General features: G+C 40.9%; 2 protein-coding genes across 3 annotated transcripts in view; both read right to left on the reverse strand.

The window, feature by feature from the left end:
• CIRSR (corepressor of RBPJ and splicing regulator) overlaps positions 1-19,169 on the reverse strand; it is a 501,165-nt gene that overhangs the window by 265,904 nt on the left and 216,092 nt on the right. The window lies entirely within an intron of this gene.
• WIPF1 (WAS/WASL interacting protein family member 1) overlaps positions 1-19,169 on the reverse strand; it is a 119,485-nt gene that overhangs the window by 64,787 nt on the left and 35,529 nt on the right. Inside the window, exon 1 of one of the 2 annotated variants that reach the window (XM_073019825.1) lies at positions 9,638-10,597. The exons of the other annotated variant lie outside the window; for it this stretch is intronic. The gene's annotated coding sequence lies outside the window, so the exon portion shown is untranslated. Of the gene's footprint in view, positions 1-9,637; positions 10,598-19,169 lie in introns of those variants that run through there. 2 annotated transcript variants of the gene reach the window in all.

Here is a 19,169-nt window from a genome sequence, read left to right on the forward strand (position 1 = left end):
GGGTGATGACAATTCGCCAACTGGTTTTTAGGCATCTCATTATTTTAATAACCAGGATATCTGCACCAGTGCACATAAGATTGAATGTTCACTGTGGAGGGGGGTTGGGGCTGCTCCTCCCAAGGGCCCCCATGGAAGGCTACTGGTGTGGAAGCTGACACCATTGCCCTACAGCGTTCTGACAACTGGCACTATGGGGACAGAGCCCTGCCCATTTTTCTGAGCCCTGAGCTCAGGCCAGAGCCTTAAGGTCCTGGACTACTTCCAAGGCTTGCAGAACCCCTCACTCAGGTCTCCTCGGGGCGGCTGGTTGGCAGTCTCCCAGTTACCAGGCGCCTTCTGGGAGCAGCCAGGGACAGCTGCTGCCGGCTGGCACCAATGGACTTCTGTGCAACTGAGGGTTGAGTGGAAGTTTCCTTGTGGGTTTGATGGAGGGCACGTTCTCAGTCCACAGGCGTCACACCACCCGAGTAGCCTCACCACTGTACAGGATACAGGCCGAAGAAAAGACTTGGTTCATGAATCCTCCCCCTTCAAGGATTGGTTTAGCAACTTCCTGAGCTTTCTGAATGAGACCTCAAGGGCTTATCACAAAGGAGATCATTCTGCATGACCTCTTGGTCTGCATTATTTCACTGAAATGCCCAGGTTTGTTTTACTTTACTCCATGCTTCTGGAAAGCAGGCTAGGGGGGCTCTGGACGCACACAGATCTGGGTCTGAATTCCCGCTCTGCGGAATGCATCACCACTTCACTTCACCTCTCTGAGGCAATTTCCACCTTTGTCAGTGGGGCTCATGGGAGTGCCTGCTTTATAGGCTAGTGGAGGGTCTAATGAGATAATTTAAAGACAAATTTGATAACTGTTTTCTTATAAGTTGAGGGAAAGATTAATTCAAAACTTTAGTCTCAGTTTGGGCTAGGAAATGCCAGTGTTATTCCAGGGTACTAACACAGGTTTAAAAATAAGACGCTTTTTGCTTTAACAAGCTGACTAAAAAGCGAAGACAAAAAAGTGACTTCAGAGTCAAATGTAACTCAATAGTCTTGCATGCTTAGATCCAACCCATAAGAACTCAGGGTTCTCCCTCCTGAATGAAGATAATATGAAGTTGCATATTTCGATCCATAGTTGGCTGAACCCACAGATGCAGAGCTTGTGAATATGGAGGGCCAGCAGTATTTGCTTTTCCACAGGAAGACGGCATAGATTAATTCATTAAAATTTGTAAAACTATATAATGTCTGTTTCAATGACAAAAAGCAATTTCAATTACATTTAAGATGACATTTACATAAACATAAAAATTATAACCATCTCACAATACTCTCAACTACCTTGACATAAAAGCAGAAGAAAGCTTGATTTGTTAAGGTATTGCTTTTGCCCATTTTGTTTAAAAAAAGGTTTTCTTTTCTTAAAATAAGAATTATGGAATCACTAGGTTTTAAGCAGTAAGAAACAAAGTTTGAAACAAGAATCCTGATTCTTCCACTTCTGTTTACCCAAACGAACATTCTCTCTCTGATTTCAGTCCCAGAAATCAACCACCGAACGTATCACTATGCAGAGTCACATTCCATGTTTTTAATGGAAGTTTTAGAGGCTACAGATGAATTCAGGAGTGATATAAACCAAGACCATTAAGAAAGATGACTTTTTTCTAGGATTCTAACTCCTATATTCAGACACGTATATCCAACTGCCCACTTGACATCTCCACGTGGCTGGCTGTCTCACAGACATTTCAAACTCACTACATCCCAAACAAAAGTCCTAGTATCTCCCCTCCACACCAAAATGCTGTACTCACAGCCCTCCTTATCTCAGTCTGATGGCATTTCTATTCTTACTGCACTTAGGCCACTTCCTGCACTTCCTATCTTCCTTAACTCCTCTCTTCTGCTATTTTTCAATCCAACTGCCAGTCTTGCTGGTTCTACCTTGAAAATAGCCAGACTCTAATTACTCCTCACCATCTTTACTGCTAACCCTTGTCCATGGCGCCAGCATGTCTCACTGGAGTATTGCAATAGCCTCCTAACTGGTCCCTCTCTTCCACTCTTGTGCTCCCACAGTCTACTCTCACTACAGTGGCCAGAGGGAGCTGTTAAATTTAAAGTCAGATCATTGTCTCTTTTTGGATCAAAGTCCTCCCCTCCCTCCCAGACTCTGGGGGGAAAGCCAGAGTCCTACCATGACCAACATGGCCCTCCAGGATCTCACCTCTAAATTACTGGCTCCTTGTTACTCCTTGAATACACCAGGCATGTTCTGCTTCCGTGTCCTCAGGCTTTCCCCAGTGTCTGCATGGTGAATTCTCTCACCATTTTCTCCATGACAGCTGCCCTTACCAGCTCACCTACACCTATCCTCCACCACTGTGCTCTGCTCCTCCTTACCCCATTAGACTTTCTCCACAGCACGTATCCCTTCTAAATTCCTAATACACATCACCTAATATTTTTTAGGTTTATTGTTTTTTGTCCACATCCCTTAACTTGAATATAAGATCCACATGGAAGATACTTAATAAATAGATCTGAATTAAGGGAAAATGCCAAACAAGAAAAACAGAGAAAAAACTCTGAAAACATCCAGTGTCCAAAAAAAGGCCTTATGATTTTCTTTCTTTTTTCTCCTTCCTTCCTTCCTTTTTTTCCTCTTTTCTTCCTTCCTTTCTTTCTCTTTCCCCTCCCTCCCTCTTTCCCTCCCTCCTTTCCTCTCTCTCTTTATTTCTCTTTCTTTCTTTTCTTTTTTTTTTTTTTTTGAGACAGGGTCTTGCTCTGTTACCCAGTCTGGAGTGCAGTGGTGTGATCATGGCTCACTGCAGCCTTGACCTTGACCTGCTGGGCTCAAGTCATCCCCCTGCCTCAGCCTCCTGAGCAGCTGGAACCACAGGTGAATGCCACCAAACCTGGCTAATTTTTAATCTTTTGTAGAGATGGGGTCTTCCTATGTTGTCCAGGCTGGTCTCGAACTCCTGGCTCAAGCAATCCTCAAGGCGTCCTGGGATTACACACATGAGACACCACACCTGGCCAACTTGTGATTTCTAATAGCAGGACCCATGTATTATATCTCATTTTTTAATTTTAATACTGTTTGTGGCATTTTGAAGAGGAACAACAACGAAGTAGGCCTGACACTTAGGAGAGGCCGCTGTTTACCCTGAAAAGACCCCTACGATTGGCATTCTTGGGGAGGGGTAGAACACTACAGAACACTACATCAAGCACAGAGCGCTATCATAGAGGTCCCCAAATCTCCCTTTTATCTGGGAGCCAGAGGCATCAGACTCAGAATGGTTGAGTAAAAATTCACAAGAGGCTGCTGGACACCCCCAGAATCTACAAAAAACGCCATTTCTTTCCAGTGACCATGTCCATTGTCCAGAATATACCTTTCTGAGATAATGGTACCCAGGCAGTTGACTTAGCATTCAGAATGTGGTTCAGGGGTGATAGAATCAGTGCTAAGGATGGTTAACCGTTCTGAGGACTGCTTAATCCATGTCATGGTGAGCCCTGATAATGCATCACAATAGATACTTCACAACAGATCTTCATCCGTACTTACCAATCCACATTCATGTCCACAAGATTTGGATGGATTAGCTTTCTACCCACAAAATTCCAGCCATATGGCTGTGCTGTCTTCCAGGAATTACATAGAGTTCACTTTGCTGGAGTTCTGGAAGTTCCTCAAATCTTCAATCTGTTACTCCACCCCCATTAGGCAAAGATCGGGCCTCTGTAGATCCCAGAGGGGCACCTACTTTCAGATTCCAAAGTCCTTGGGGCCCTTCAACATTTCCCCCTTATGTCACCAGTGTGTAGCCAGGGGCCTTGTTCTACACCCTCTACCATCATTAATGAGCTACGGTGACCACAGACAAATCACCTAACCTCTCTGGGCCTTAGTTTCCAAATCTAAAAATAAAAGGATATAACTCTCTAAGGTCCCTTCTAGTTCGAAAAAATCCAAGATTATTTTTTACCTACCTCTTTAAGTTTTAAATGATGACAACAGCATCTTTCCTAAACTTTTCCTGAGGCCAGATGTTCCTGGCACTGAAGTAGAGGAAAAAATAGTTTTTGAATAACCTAACATTTTTGCCTTTTAGAGGAAATTATCCTCTGGCCTTTTTAGTTCCCCTTCCCTTACAGCTACCTCCTGATGGACCCTCAAAAGAAGTCTTTAAAACATAGAGAGGCTGAGGCAGGAGAATCGCTTGAGCCCAGGGGTTCAAGACTGTAGTGTGCCATGATTGTATCTGTGAATAGCAACTGCACTCCAACTGGAGTTGGGCAACATAGTGAGTCTCTATCAAAAAAAAGTAAACTATCCTTCCTGTTTCATCAGGATCTTATAAAAAACATTGTTATTTTCCAAATTATTTTTCTTACATAAAACCTCTTAAACAGTTTTATTCTGATAACTATGCTCATCAGCCTTGACTTTCCTCTGTTTTGCAGGGAAGGTTACTAAATGCTCTGGGGAACAGGAATAAAAAGCTCAGAGCCAGGGCCAGGGAAGGAAGCATGCTGTCCATGTAGGTAAATTCTGCCCTGAGCTTTCAGAAGGTGATAGGCATGAAATGGCAGAGGTTAAAGTGGGGAGTGGAGAGAAGAGGAAAAGCAGAGGGAAGAAGAGAAAGACGGAAAGCATATATTGTTCGCTTAGAAAAAAGAATTTTAGGGGAGACCTGGTGGCAGTTCAAGAATGTTCACTTAGTTAGATGACTTCTAAACTGGAACTTGCCTAAGAAGCCACACTGCAGGGAGGAGATGGAGTTGGAACCGCAGTTCTCTTCCTTTAGCAGCCCCTCCATCCAGCCTTCCGCATAGCAGGCTGGTGAGGTATTGAGCAGCCCCTCTATTGGCCCCACACCCAGTTTTCAGAAGTTAAGTTCATTCTACAGGTCTCTAAAGGCTTCAAGGAAGACCAAATCTTTCCATTGTTGGCCTGGAAATCAAAGAAGATACTCCAAATCATCACCATTCAATAAAGCAGTGACTTACTGAAAGAATTACAGTTTGCTAGCAAACCCCCCAAATGAAACTCTATGTTTAATACATGCTTAACTTCTTAGTCTGAAGATAACAGTATTCCAAATAATTGTAGGCTCCAAGATATCACTTAGTGACTTCTAATTTAGGAAACATATGCCCTAGAGAATTCCTCCCATTATACACACACACATACACACATGTATATTTGTATGTGCAAACATATATCCTACATAATAAATGACTGTTTTAAAGCCACACTAGGTTACAAAACAATACAATGAGTTAACTTAAACTATGTCATATTAGAATCTGGGCATGAACACAACTGGAAAGGAAGCCTAATTCATACCAGAAAATATCAAAACAAAGTCTGGTAAGTATCTAGCTAGTTAGACAGTCTCAAAGCAGTAGCTTCTCATTAGCATTGAGAAATAACAATCTGAGTGGTATGTGAATACCTACTGTGGAACTGGTACTGGATGTTGTATAAGCTGGGAACAGATGCCTCTTAAATTCAGTTTGTTGCACTATGACAGGGTTCTACTTTAATGACTCATCTTTTCCCAGTTTATTCTTTTCCAGGAAAAGCTTTCTATGCACTTGCATAAACAAATGCAACTCTTCTTGTCATTTTCTGGTTCCTTTTTTTGGGAGAAGGGGACACTTAGTGCTTTTTTTTTTTTTAAATTTAAACAGCACTAACCTTCTGACTGATGAAGAAATAGAGGAAATTGAAATGGCAGAGTAAAAAATCAATCAGGCATATAGGCAATCCCTTCCCTGGTAACGTTACAGAGTATACATTAGTATTCATGATATTTTAGTTAGGAGACAACATCTCCAGCAAAAGAATCACCACACAACACTGTGTCAGGCTGTCTATCATATCTTTCCTACCACTTCCTTGCATAGAATCTGTAATCCAAACACCTACCATGGCCACCCCTCCAGAATGGCCCCACTGGTCTTGCTCCTTTTCCTGGGACAACAGCCCAAGTCCCCTCTGCATCCTTACTGCTCAGAAGCAAGACATGAACATTTTGTTTGAGGCATTCTTGAAGAAAAAGGATGATGATCTTGTAATATGAGGTATCTCCAAGTTTGTGTTTTGGGAAGGAGAGTGGTATAAGAAGACACAATTGCTGGATAATTCTCAGAAGCCAAACATAGAATTACCTATGATCCAGCAATTCCACTTCTGGGGACATACCAATGGAACTGAATGCAGGACCTCAAAGAGATATGTGCAAACCCATGTTCACAGCAGCACTAGTCACAACAGCGAAAAAGGAGAAGCAGCCTAACTGTCCACTGATGAATGAAGGGATACAAAAATTTGATATATACATACAAATATGTTTGGCCTTAAAAAGGAAGGAATGGTTGACACATGCTAACAACATGGATAGACCTTAAGGACATTATGCTAAGTGAAATAAAGCAGAAACAGAAAGACAAATACTGTATAATTCTACTTACATGAGGTACCTAGAGAAGTCAAATTCATAAACACAGAAAGTAGAATGGTGGCTACCAAGAGCTGGGGGAAAGGGAATGAGGAATTATTGTTTAATGGGTGTAAGTTTCAGTTTTGCAAAATAAAGCATTCTGGAGATTGGTTGCACAATATGAATATACTTAACGCTACTGAACTGTACACTTAATGGTTAAGATGGTAAATTTTGTTATGTGTCCTTTATCACAATTAACTCCCCCCCCCAAAAAAAACCCTATAGTTCTTAGTATTTCCCGATACGATGGTGATAACAATAATACCTTACAAATGCCCGGGAGCTTCTTTCAGAGAAATCCAGAGAGCTGGGCCTCCAGATTTGTTCATGCCAACTCAAAACGATACCAAGGATGAGTTCAGTTGTAAAAGTTGTACTTATCAGAGTTTAACTTTCTTTTCCCCACTAGCATGAATGTTTGGTATATATCACCATTTATCCCTCTGAAACCAGGGTCACCCAGACATCTGTCTGTGGATGTCGACCCGCAGTGCCACTCTGGTATTATCTGGGATTCAGGGAGGAGAGGCCTGCCTATGTTGAGGAAAAAGAGAGATTTGTAAAGTCAGCCTCATTCATCTTCTACTTAGAGAGTTAAGGAATGTGTCCATACTGTTCCTCCCTACAAAATTCACGATTTTTTCTCCAGATTAAAGGTGACTTCACCTCTTTCCACTTCGACGTTTAAACTCAACTCAGTATTCCACTTGGCAGTCATTCCTATCTAAAAATTACACAAAAGATTAATACTCCAGGCGCTCTCTACCACCCAACAGGATCTGTTACCTTCTGCCATTCTGGGTCTCCACTCATTCTTTCAGAACCTGGGGATCAGAGGTTTTATATAATGATGGCACTTTATAAACCATTTTTTGCATCTCAAACACAAAGGAACACAGTGCAGAGAAAGTGGAAAGATGGGGAAGGGGCTGAGAAATAGGAGAGAATAAGGACTCACAGAAGAAATACAAACAGCTTTTGGAAGGATGCATTTACAAAAATGACATCAGGCAGCTGGGTGTGGTGGCTCACACCTATAATCCCAGCACTTTGGGAGGCTGAGGCGGGCGGATCACCTGAGGTCAGGAGTTTGAGACTAGCCTGACCAACACGGTGAAACTCCATCTCTACTAAAAATACAATACTAGGCACGTGTGGTGACGCATGCCTGTAATCCCAGCTGCTTGGGAGGCTGAGGCAGGAGAATCACTTGAACTGGGGAGGCAGGGGTTGCAGTGAGGTGAGATGGTACCATTGCACTCCAGCCTAGGCGACAAGAGCAAAACTCTGTCTCAAAAAAAAAAAAAAAAAAAAAAAAAAAAAAAGACATCAGGCCCATCTGGAAAGTAGTCTAACAAAATAAAAAGATAAAAAGTCCCTTTCCACTATGAGCAGCAGATTTTCAGAACATAAGACTTCTGGAACAGCAAGGCTGTACAGCCAACTAACAAAGCAAAACAAAACTGAAAGAAGAGTTCCTTTGAGGAATGTCCAGCCACTGCGAAGTTGTAAGCCTCTTCCTGGTGCTCAAGGGCAGTACCAGGTACAAGAGGCCTTCCTATTGCAGTTCCCATGTGCATGTCTCCTACAAGCATTTGTGCAAAGTGCTCCAACCAGCAATAAATCTAATAATCTTCCCTCCATCCCCCCACACCCGTCGACAATGTGGGCTGGCTCTGTCAGAGCTAGCGCAGGGTTTCTGAAAACACTAGGGCTGATATGTCTAGCTTAGAATCTTCCCTTATTCTCTGTCAGCTTCCTCTCCATTTTCTTGCACAACTTGGTAGTAAAATACGAAAAAAATGTGGCAATTGGAAGACAGAATCAACCATAATTTTTCTCTTTCATCGCTGTTCTAGTTATTTGGCATTACTGGAATATAAACAAGTGAGTCCAGGAGCCCCTCACTCCTTCGTTGTTTATCATACAGATACATTTTACAACACTTTGGGCTGGAATGAAGACATGAAACAGGAAGTTCCTGATCTTGCTGTCCTCTCCTCCTTATCCTCCCTGTCTCAGTTAACACATTAACACAGTCAAAGAAGCCGTCTAGTATGTTTCCCAAAAACACCCAGAAAGAGCTCCGCAGCCTCTCTGGCTAACCCATCCTAGAGCCGCACAGCAGTCCAATAATGTAGGAACCTCCTTCTCTTAACTCAGATTTGAGACGTTTTCTTTTTCCACATACAGGTCTGAAAGCAGCAGGCCACTGCGTAATGAAACTGTCCCTCACTGGCCTCAGGAGGAATAATCTTGGGCCCTTTCTGTTTCTGGACTGCTGCTTCCCAACCCACTAGCCATCTTTCTGGCTCTTTTGCAGACTCTTCTCTAGGAAGCACAAGGCTGAAGACATAAAGCTCTCGCAACCGTCACACCTCACGGCCTCTTCAGGGCCTGCTTAGCTTTTGCTCTGGGCTGTGCCTGCTTCTTAAACTCTGGTGCCGGGCAAAGGATTTTCTCGTCTCATGTTTAAGCTGTCCCTACTGCTGCTTCTCTACTCCTGTCTTGTGTTAGTAAAAGAAGGAAGGAAAGAAAAGGGGGAAGGAGGACAGTAGAAAAAATAAAAAAGGAAACTTAAGAATTTATAATGACATGAGATATTATATTAACATTAAATACAAGCCAAAAGATGAGTTTTATGAGATGAAAATTCCACAAAACAACAAACTTTTGCATATAACCTTGCAAGCACGTTTTTATGCACAGTATTTCTGTATTTTCTAACACCCTTTGAATGCCCCACACATCTGCAAACACAGGCTGATCTGTCCCATTGTACATTTACACTAACAGGTAAAAATGACAAGAGGCCTAGCTGAATTCCACGAAATAAGTTATTTAAAGAACATCTGAAGTTTTGTTCTTTCAGAAGCAGAGAAGTTCTAAAACACGGAAGCAAGAGATTCTGAGAATTTCATTTTCACCATAATGGCTCAATGTTTGTTCCTCTAACAACGTGCAGTTAACAGCTGTGCGCTGGCTCTTACATTCAAAGCCAAAAAGCAAGTTCTTCACATTAGAGAAATCATTAAAGACAGTTCAAGGAAAGAGAATTAGGTATTTTAGAGTGGCTATGAAAAGTTTTCCAGGGGGGAAAAAGCACTAACCTGTGTTGTTTTAATCTGCTGAAAACAACCAAGTTCTCAAGTTCCCCTTCTGTCTTCTAGCCAGTTTCCTGTAAATGTTGCATGTGACATTATACTTCCTCACTGCACCTTCTTTGACTCGCCTCCCTAACTGGTCAGAGGCATGTGATAAGATCAATTTGCTGCTTGCTTCACATGGGGGTAACCCTGTGTCTGCGGAAATGATTGTCTCCCCCAGCTTGTTTTGAGTGTTCCCAGGACACAGGTAAAGAGGAGATAAGCCAGGGGGAAGTCATGCCTGGACTCCAGGCACTCCTGACTCCAGAGGACAGTGAAGGGGGAAGGGAGAGATAGTCTTGAGCCCCAGGGCTCAAGGGCTCTTGAGGCTGGAGTTGAGCAGCTGAGAAGGGGCAGAGCACTCACAGAGGAGCCTGGGGCTTGGGTGCTCTGCTGTCGTTAGGTCAGCCCGTGGGAATGCCACCCTCAGGGCAGCTGAGGAAGGGCCCTTGATGGTGCTGCACCCAGGATGTCCCCACACTCCTCTCTGGAGGGCACCACCATCAAGGGAGCACACTCAGGCCTTGGTTCATATTTCTGGATCCTGCATCAACCATGGCTACACACCCTGAATTTCCTGGGACTCTCTCAAGTTCACATGTGGTCATGCTGTCAGACAGTGTGCCCCAACTGTTGGTTCAGAAAACAAAACCACTGTATTCTCAGCCTTCCAGGGCTAAATAACTGGGAGACATTTCCCTCTTGCTGACCTCCAAAATACACCAGCCTTTTGGTTTCCCTTGAAAGAGCTGGGTATCATCTTCCTCTGGAATGGAGCTGGGTTCCTGGCAGTGTGTGAGTCCTGGCCACGGGGGCTCTGATGTTGGCCCGGTAAGAGCACCAGGGGAGTGCCAGCTGTAACCCTCTCTGCCCTGTACAGCTGGAGAGGCTGGAGGAGAGCTGGGGCAGGGACTAAGCAACAAGCCCAAGGGCACCATATCTAGCTTTCTTGTTCTGCTCACTGGTGCCTTCTGTTTCTTTTTGTGATTCCCCTAGCCATCAGGAGGGTCCAAACATACTGGAATTTGTGGATATAGGAAGTTGTGTGTGGCAGTCAAATGATCTCCTGGACCAAGGGGAATATTCCACAATTTGTAAGACTTGACTGCAAAAACCCCAAAGTTGTTTCTATTTGGCTACCTTGGCATGATTGTTTTTTAAAAAATGTTTTTAAAGGGATCTTTTTTGTTTTTTAGAAAGGTAACTGTAGACATACTCCAAGTCTTTAAAATATTACCCTATAATTCCCTGATGAAGTTTTCCATGGGAGAATACTGAGTAAGGAAACCAGTCCTGGGACTCAGAACTGTGGACAACAGTAAAACCCTGAAGTCTCACCACATGATTGCACTTCTGGCTTTGAAAACACACATATCTGTTTTTACCATTTTGACAGCTGATGGCTGGTTTTCTGATTGAATTGACATTTAGATTAGACAATTGAGTCAAAATGGCTGTCCGAGCTATAGACATGGCATTAGCTTTAAAACAGGAATAATGGTAAAATTTTGCCATCTTGGAGTCAGAAATTGCAAGAACTTTGGAAAAACAAAATACTACATAGATGAAAAATGATGATGACTCAATTTGAATGTATTTAGAAGTCTCACATTCTGGGTTAAGCTGCCAGTTCCATTTTTCAACTAAGCAGCCGCATATGTTCTGCTTAAGCCGTGTTCTGTGTGGAATTTTTAAAGGCCTTAATAAAATGCTTTATAATTTTCCATTAAAATCCCTAACCTGGCTTTCTGTCCATGTTTTTTTTTTTTTTTTTTTCTGGTTAGGCATTTAAAAATTTTAATACACTTTATATTTCAGAACAGTTACAGATTTATAGAAAAACTGAGAAGACAGTACAGAGTTCCCATATATCCTATGCCCAGTCTCCCGTATTATTAACTTCTTAAATTTAATATGATACCTAAGTACCAATTAATAAACCAATAGTGATACATAATTATTAACTAAAGTCCACGGTTTATTCAGATATCCTTAGTTCTTACCTACTGTCCTTTATCTGTTCCAGGATCCCATCCAGGACTCCACATTACATTTAGTCATCGTGTCTTCTTACGCTCCACTTTTCAGGCTTTCCTTGTTTTTGACAACCATCACAGTTTTGAGAAATACTGCTCTGGTATTTTGCAGAATGTGCCACAATTGGGATTTGTCTGGTGTTTTTCTCTTGATAAGACTGGGGTTATGGGTTATTTGGAGGAGGTAAAATGTCATTTTAGTCACATCGCATCAGGTATATGTACTATCCACATGATTTAATACTGCTGGTGTTGGCCTTGATCACCTGGCTGAGGCAGTGCCTGTTGGGTTTCTCCACTGTAAAGTTGCTCGCTGCTTCTCCCCACCTTTCCATATCACACTCTTTGGAAGAAAGTCCTTCAGGGTAGAGTGTCTATATAAATTATTTGGAATCCTTCTGCATGGTAGATTTGTCTCTTATACACATTTATTAATGTATTCAATCATTTATTTATACCAGTACGGCTGCACAGGTATTTATTTTATGCTTTGCATTTTAATTCAACAGTACTTTATTCTGTTGCTCAAACTGTTCCAGCTTTGGCCACTGGGAGCTCTTACCATTGGTTTCTGTGCTCCTTTGACATACTCCTATCAACATTTTTTTCTGTTTTGTTTTTAAGTGCTTCCTCACTTTCCAGCACTACAAGATGCTCCAGGCTCACCGTGTATAGTACCTCCCTAACTGTTCATGATTTTGGTTTCTTTTTTTGTTTTTTTTTTGACAAAAGAATACAAAAATAAACTGATGGGCCTGAGAAAACATGTGTCTTCAATTTTAATTAGTTCTGCTCATCTGTACTAATAAAAAATTTTGTTTAATTACTTTCATAAAATTAGTCCTACCTGGCCTCTACCAGCTGCAAAACACCATAATACCAAGTGAGTGGAATTCTGTACTGGCTTAATCCCAAGATACATGGCTGTGCTGGTACTGTTTTTTCCCCCACATATTTTAACATTCCTGGAATCGAAGTGTGCATTTAATGTCATGTCTTTTTTTCCTCCTTATTTTTCCTTTTTTTCCCTTTCCTGTTATTAATTGATGTTACACCTTATAGTTGATGGTGTTCTGAGAATGGAGGAAATAGATCAGTCAATTACTTTGTGTTTGGACTAAGATATATAATTTATTTTCACTGATTTTTCTCCCACTGAACAAATATTTTGACTAAAGTAGTTTGATGTATAGCATGTGCAGACATTAAAAAATTCCAAGGTACATTCTACTACAAACACATTCTAACTTTCCGTCAAGCTACAAATTCTCATCAAGTCCTAAATATAGATAAAATACAGATATTGATATAAATTAAAATGGGGGAGTCTATTTAATTTCATTTTAAAAATTGACATTGTAACTGTACATATTTATGGAGTATAATATGATATTTTGATACATATGTATATTGTATAATGATCCAATCAGGGTAGTTAGCATATCCATTAACTCATGCATTTATCATTTATTTATGATGAGAATATTCAAACACCTCTCTCCTGGCTATTTTATAAAATACAATATTTTACCATTAACCATAGTCTCCCTACTGTGCAAGAGTGCACCAGAATTCACTCCTCCTATCTAATTGTAACTTTGTACCTGTTGACCCCATCTTCCCCTCCCTCCCCAGTCTCTGGTAACCATCTGTTCTATTCTCTGCTTCTATGATAGCAACCTTTTTTTTTTTTTTTTTTAAGATTCCATATATGGGTGAGAGCATGTGGTATTTGTCTTTCTGTGTCTGGCTTATTTCACTTAATATGATGTCTTCCAGGTTCATCCATGTTGTCACAAATGACAGGACTTTATTCATTTTTATGCCTGCATAGTATTCTATTGTATATATACACCACGTTTTATTTGTTGGACATATCCAACTGCATGTACTAGAATAAAAGCACACACATAAACCAATGGAACAGAATAGAGCCCAGAAATAAATTCATGCACTTACACTCAACTGCCATTCAACAAAAGTGCCAAGAACACATACTGGGTAAGAGACACTCTCTTCAATAAATGGCGCTGGGAACATTGGATATCCATGTACAGAAGGAAGAAGGAAGGTGTTAAATTCTTTTCTGGGTTTACTGACTCCTTTTGTGTTTACTCTATTACTTTTCCAAGATCTCATGAGTCCATTATCATGCCTGAGCAACCTAATATTGATGCTGAGGGGTTGCGAGATGGAGTTTTAGTATGGCTGATGAGGAGCAAATGTGCTGACTGGTCAGCAGGCAGATCCAAAGCTCTCCTTGCTTCTGTTTTCCTACTGAGACAGACAAGTAAGTGCACAGTGGTAGGACTGGCCAGGAGTCCCCTCACTGTGGCCAGGATTTTCTCTCCAGCTAATGAACCACAGTTATTTTGGGAGCATGATGTTTTATAGATTTTTTTTTCTTTTAAAGGACAGAGACTAATTCAACCATTTCCCACTGGCATATCTTACAAATGGTCACAGACAAAATGCCCAATCTTTTCATCCAGGTAGGCAGAACTTGGCTACTCTAAATACTATTTACTGTCCCACTCCTGTATAAAGTGTACCAAAAACTGATAGTGCCTTAATCATCTCACCAGTACCCAGAAAGGACTGGAAGAAATGCTGCACTGACTTTTTTCAGCAACCATTTACCAAGCCTGTATCCCATGCTTTGACATTGAGCTAAGTGCTTTATATACATATTTTCATTTAACTCTCATTATAATCTTGTGAGGTAGGTATTGTGGTCTCCCCTTTACAGACAGAGTAATCAAGCTTTATGTGGTTAACTAACCTCTCTGGGGTCTCTTGATAAGTCTGAAGCCAACATACAGGTTCAGTTCTATCTGTGCAGAGACTCAGAGCCTAACTGCTACTCTTTGCCATAGAGAGATTTACCATGCTATAGATAGAATACTAACTGCTATACTCATAAATGACCACTTTATTGAATACAGTCCTATTCTCTATCTTCTGCACATGCCTTTCACCTCAACCAAACCTAAGATGCAAGGAGGGCAAGGATAGTGTCTAATACCCCGTTATCTCAGCTTTCCATTCTCACTGCAGCAGCTCTCCTGGGGACCCTGCATTCTTGCTTTACTGTCAACTCTAATTTTCTTCTGCTTTATCTTCATTATTTCCCTCCTTCACTTTTTATTTTTTTGAGACGAAGTCTTGCTGTGTCGTCCAGGCTGGAGTGCAGTGGTGCCATCTCGGCTCACTGCAAGCTCCGCCTTCTGGGTTCACGCCATTCTTCTGCCTCAGTCTCCCTAGCTGGGACTACAGGCACCCACCACCACGCCTGGCTAATTTTTTGTATTTTTAGTAGAGACGGGGTTTCACTGTGTTAGCCAGGATGGTCTCGATCTCCTGACCTCGTGATCTGCCCATCTCGGCCTCCCAAAGTACTGGGATTACAGGCGTGAGCCACCACGCCCGGCCTTTTTGTTGTTGTTGTTGAGACTGGGTCCCCCTCTGTCACCCAGGCTGGAGTGCAGAAACATGATCATAGCTTGTGGAAACCTTGAACTCCTGCCCTCAAATAATCCTCCTACCTCAGCCTCCCAAAGCACTGGGATTATAGGTGTGAGCCACTGCACCTGGCACCTCCTCATTTATTATTTCCATCTTCTCACTTTGTTTTGCTTTATTTTACTAGCTTCTTAAGTCACAATCTTATTTTTTCCAGTCCTTTTAAATAAAAGCCTTAGCTTTAATTAAGTGTATTTTTAGTCCTATTCCACACATTTTGATGCATTATATTCTCATTGTTAATTTTTAAATAGTCCATAGTTTTAGTATTGGTTTTCTTGACCCAAGGATTATTTAGAAGGATCATATCTTAATTTCTAAGTGATTAGATGGAGGTGGGAGCAGTAACCATCTTTTGTTAATTTTCAAGGCTACTATACTATTATATGTGGCCAATATACATCTATTTTTTGTTAACTGAACATCTTCTTTGCAGTTGAGTATTTAATCAATTTTTGTAAATGCTCCATGGTCTTTTAAAAAAATTGTGTGGATGTCCTAGTTGTTGGGTTAAGTCAATAATGATAATGATGCCATTCAAACATTCTGTTCCTATTTATTTTGTCTACTTGATGAAATACTGAAAACATTTTGTTAGTCTCCCACTATCATGATGAAAAACTTCATTTGTATTTTAAACTTTTTTATTTTATTTTATTTTATTTATATGTATTTTGTGTGTGTGACACAGAGTCTCACTCCATTACCTAAGGTGGAATGCAGTGGTGCAATCTCAGCTCACTGCAACCTCCGCCTCCTGGGTTCAGGCGATTCTTGAGCCTCAGCCTCCCAAGTAGCTGGAATTACAGGCACGCAACACCAAGCCTGGCTAATTTTTGTATTTTTAGTAGAGTCGGGTTTTGCATGTTGGCTATGCTGGTCTCGAACTTCTGACCTCAGGTGATCCACCCACCTTGGCCTCCCAAAATGCTGGGATTACAGGCGTGAGCTACCATGCCTGGCCTGTATTTTTATTTGTATTTTTAACAGATTTTTCAGTGCTAGGATACTCAGTGCATAAAGGTTCATTATTGTTAAATCCTCTTGTTGGATTTATAGTTCTTATTCTATGTCTCATTTAGTATTTTTTTTTACATTCTATCCTACATTTATAAATATTAACATTACTGTCCTGATTTTTGTTTTGTTAGCATTTACTAATCTATCCCCTCTTTTCATCCTTTCTGTGTTATTTTGCTATACATATGTCTCCTAAAGACGGTATATAGCTAGATTATCTTTTTAAACAATCTGAGAGTTACTGATTTTTATTAGAATTTAACCTAGTCACATTTATTTTTGTTTACCTTATTCCTCCAATTTTATCATGTGTTTGGTTATATTATTTTCTTCCTGTCTTTCCCCTCTTTTCTTGACTTTTTCTGACTGATCATGCTCTTAATTAGTATAGTACCCTCCACCCCAGCTGTGTATGTGTTTTAATATGTAATGGTTTAGAAATCCTATTTAATACTTTTTTCAAGAGATCAAATACATGTGATCTTTCTTCATAAACATCAGAGAACTACACAGTAGGACTCTATTAATAGGTAAAGTCATTCTGTTGTTTGGAGAAATGTAGTGGTAGGTTCGTGTTAATAACAATAATTATATAAGGGCGTTTAATATTACACAGGCATCAGAAATATTTCTAAAAGGGTACACTGTCAGGTATCCATATACACTCCCCACCCCCTCCCTATATGGAGGACTAGCTACAGCTTTCACAAATAATGTGGGTAATTGTGGGGTAGAGGCAGCAAGGAACCCACTGGCTGTGACGTAACCAAAAACATCCTGGGGACTGTTTCAGGAAATTTTGGACTCTGAGACATGCAGGCAATCTGTGGATCTACAGAGGTATCTGTAGAAGACAGCAGTCAGGGTGGGTTTCCTACCACCTCATTTCTGGTCACTAAAAGCCATCATAACTAAGGAAACTGTTCTAGATTAGGTGATGTCACAAAAAATGTAAACATAATTGCTAAAGAGTTGAGGAACTCAATTGAGAAAATAATGTTGCTAGACCTGAGTTGCTAGACTCAGAATGGCTAGAATTCTGAGTTTCCTAACGTCTAATTCAGAAGGCACAGTAATAAATGAGAATTCACAATCTTTTTTTCTCCTTTTTTAAAAAATGAAGTAGTTTTCAATTTTTAAAGCTTTGATATCACTGGAAGGGCACGAGGGAAATAGGGAAATTCTGGCCATAAAATACAAGTATTGTTTGTGTGGTTTTTTATATGTGTATGTGTTTGAATGAAAGTTAACATTAAAATTCCTTATTTGATTTTTCATAGAGAAGCCTAGAGAGGGGAAGGAATAGAGATAAAGGTATAGCAAGTAAGACCTGTCAATCACTCAATTTACTGAAATGAAATCTTGGTTTGGACCACGAGAAAATGTGGTAAAATACTTTAAAAGAGTGTTTCTGTTTAACAGTACATGTTTAAAGAAATCAATTTAGCCTAAAAAACCCTTTGAGTTAACTATTATATGTAATCATTATTATATTACAAATGGGGAGATTAAGGTTCCAAGAATCGAAGAGATTTGCTCAAGTAAGTAAACAAGTGATATAACTGGAATTTGAACCCATTTCTGACTATAAGTTAAGTGTCATTTCCAGTACATACCATAACTGCCTTCTTGTTGTTCTATCTCTGGGAAAAATTTAAACCCATGCACACCACATGTGAGTTGTGCAGCAGGTAACTGTGGCAAGGCATGGTCTGTGCTTTACAATGTACGTCAAATGGTCTAGCCAGACCCCAGGGCAATTGTTTCTAAAATGACCCTGGGGGATTTTTGGAGTATTATGTCATGCGAAGCCTCTCCTCATTAACAATCATGCAAAAAGCCAGCAAACACTGTTTCTGACCCTTGGAACAGCTAAAGGAAGTTGAAAGGTCAAGAAAGTTCTCTTGCTGGTAGACTATACACTGGTACATTGTTGATACCATTGTGATGTGATTCTTCTAGGTCACAGTTTTCTCATCTATAACATGGAGATAACTTTAGTATTATTCAATGTGTATTCAATGTGAGTATTAAAAGTGATGCTGCAAAGAGTTTAGCCACTGCAGTGCATAAACAGTGGGTATTGTTACTATTGTAGGTAGAAAATTTTATTCTCTGGAAATCTATATTGGAATTTCTCACAAGAAAGGCAACCAGAGTCAAGCAAAGAACTTTTTTTCTTTCTTTTTTTTTTTTTTTTTTGAGATGGAGTCTCATTCTGTCGCCCAGGCTGGAGTGCAATGGTGCTATCTCGGCTCATTGCAACCTCCATCTCCCAGGCTCAAGCAATCCTCCCACCTCAGCCTCCTGAGTAGCTGGGACCACAGGCGCCCACCACCATACCCAGCTAATTTTTTGTATTTTTAGTAGAGACGGGGTTTTGTCATATTGCCCAGGCGGGTCTTGAACTCCTGGGCTCAAGCAGGCTGCCCACCTCGGCCTCCCAAAGTGCTGAAACTACAAACGTGAGCCACCACACCGAGCCATGAACTTTATTTCTGAGGGTGTTTTGCATGCAGGAAATAAAGGATATTCAGGAATCAAATGGAACAAAGCTGCAGATTATCCCAGAGAGGTACAGTGTAGTCAGAAAGCAGGATTGGAAATCCATTAAGGGTACTTTGAGCCTGGAGTACATACTTTCCTAAATTTGGTGAAGCACATACTTTCCTAAATTTGGAAGAGTGAGAATATTTGTCTCTGATCAAAAATGAGGAGGAAAGCTGAGGTGGGAGGATTGCTTGAAACCAGGAGTTCAAGACTGGCCTGGGCACCATAGCAACATCTTGTCTCCAAAACATTTCTTTAATAAATTAGCCGTACACAGTAGCACACACTTGTAGTCCTAGCTATCTGGGAGGCTGAGGCTGGACCCTTCGGGCCAGGAGTCCGAGGCCGCAGTGAGCTATGATTGCACC

Source organism: Chlorocebus sabaeus, chromosome 10 (genome assembly GCF_047675955.1).
Source record: "Chlorocebus sabaeus isolate Y175 chromosome 10, mChlSab1.0.hap1, whole genome shotgun sequence".
NCBI classification, from domain to species: Eukaryota; Metazoa; Chordata; class Mammalia; order Primates; family Cercopithecidae; genus Chlorocebus; species Chlorocebus sabaeus.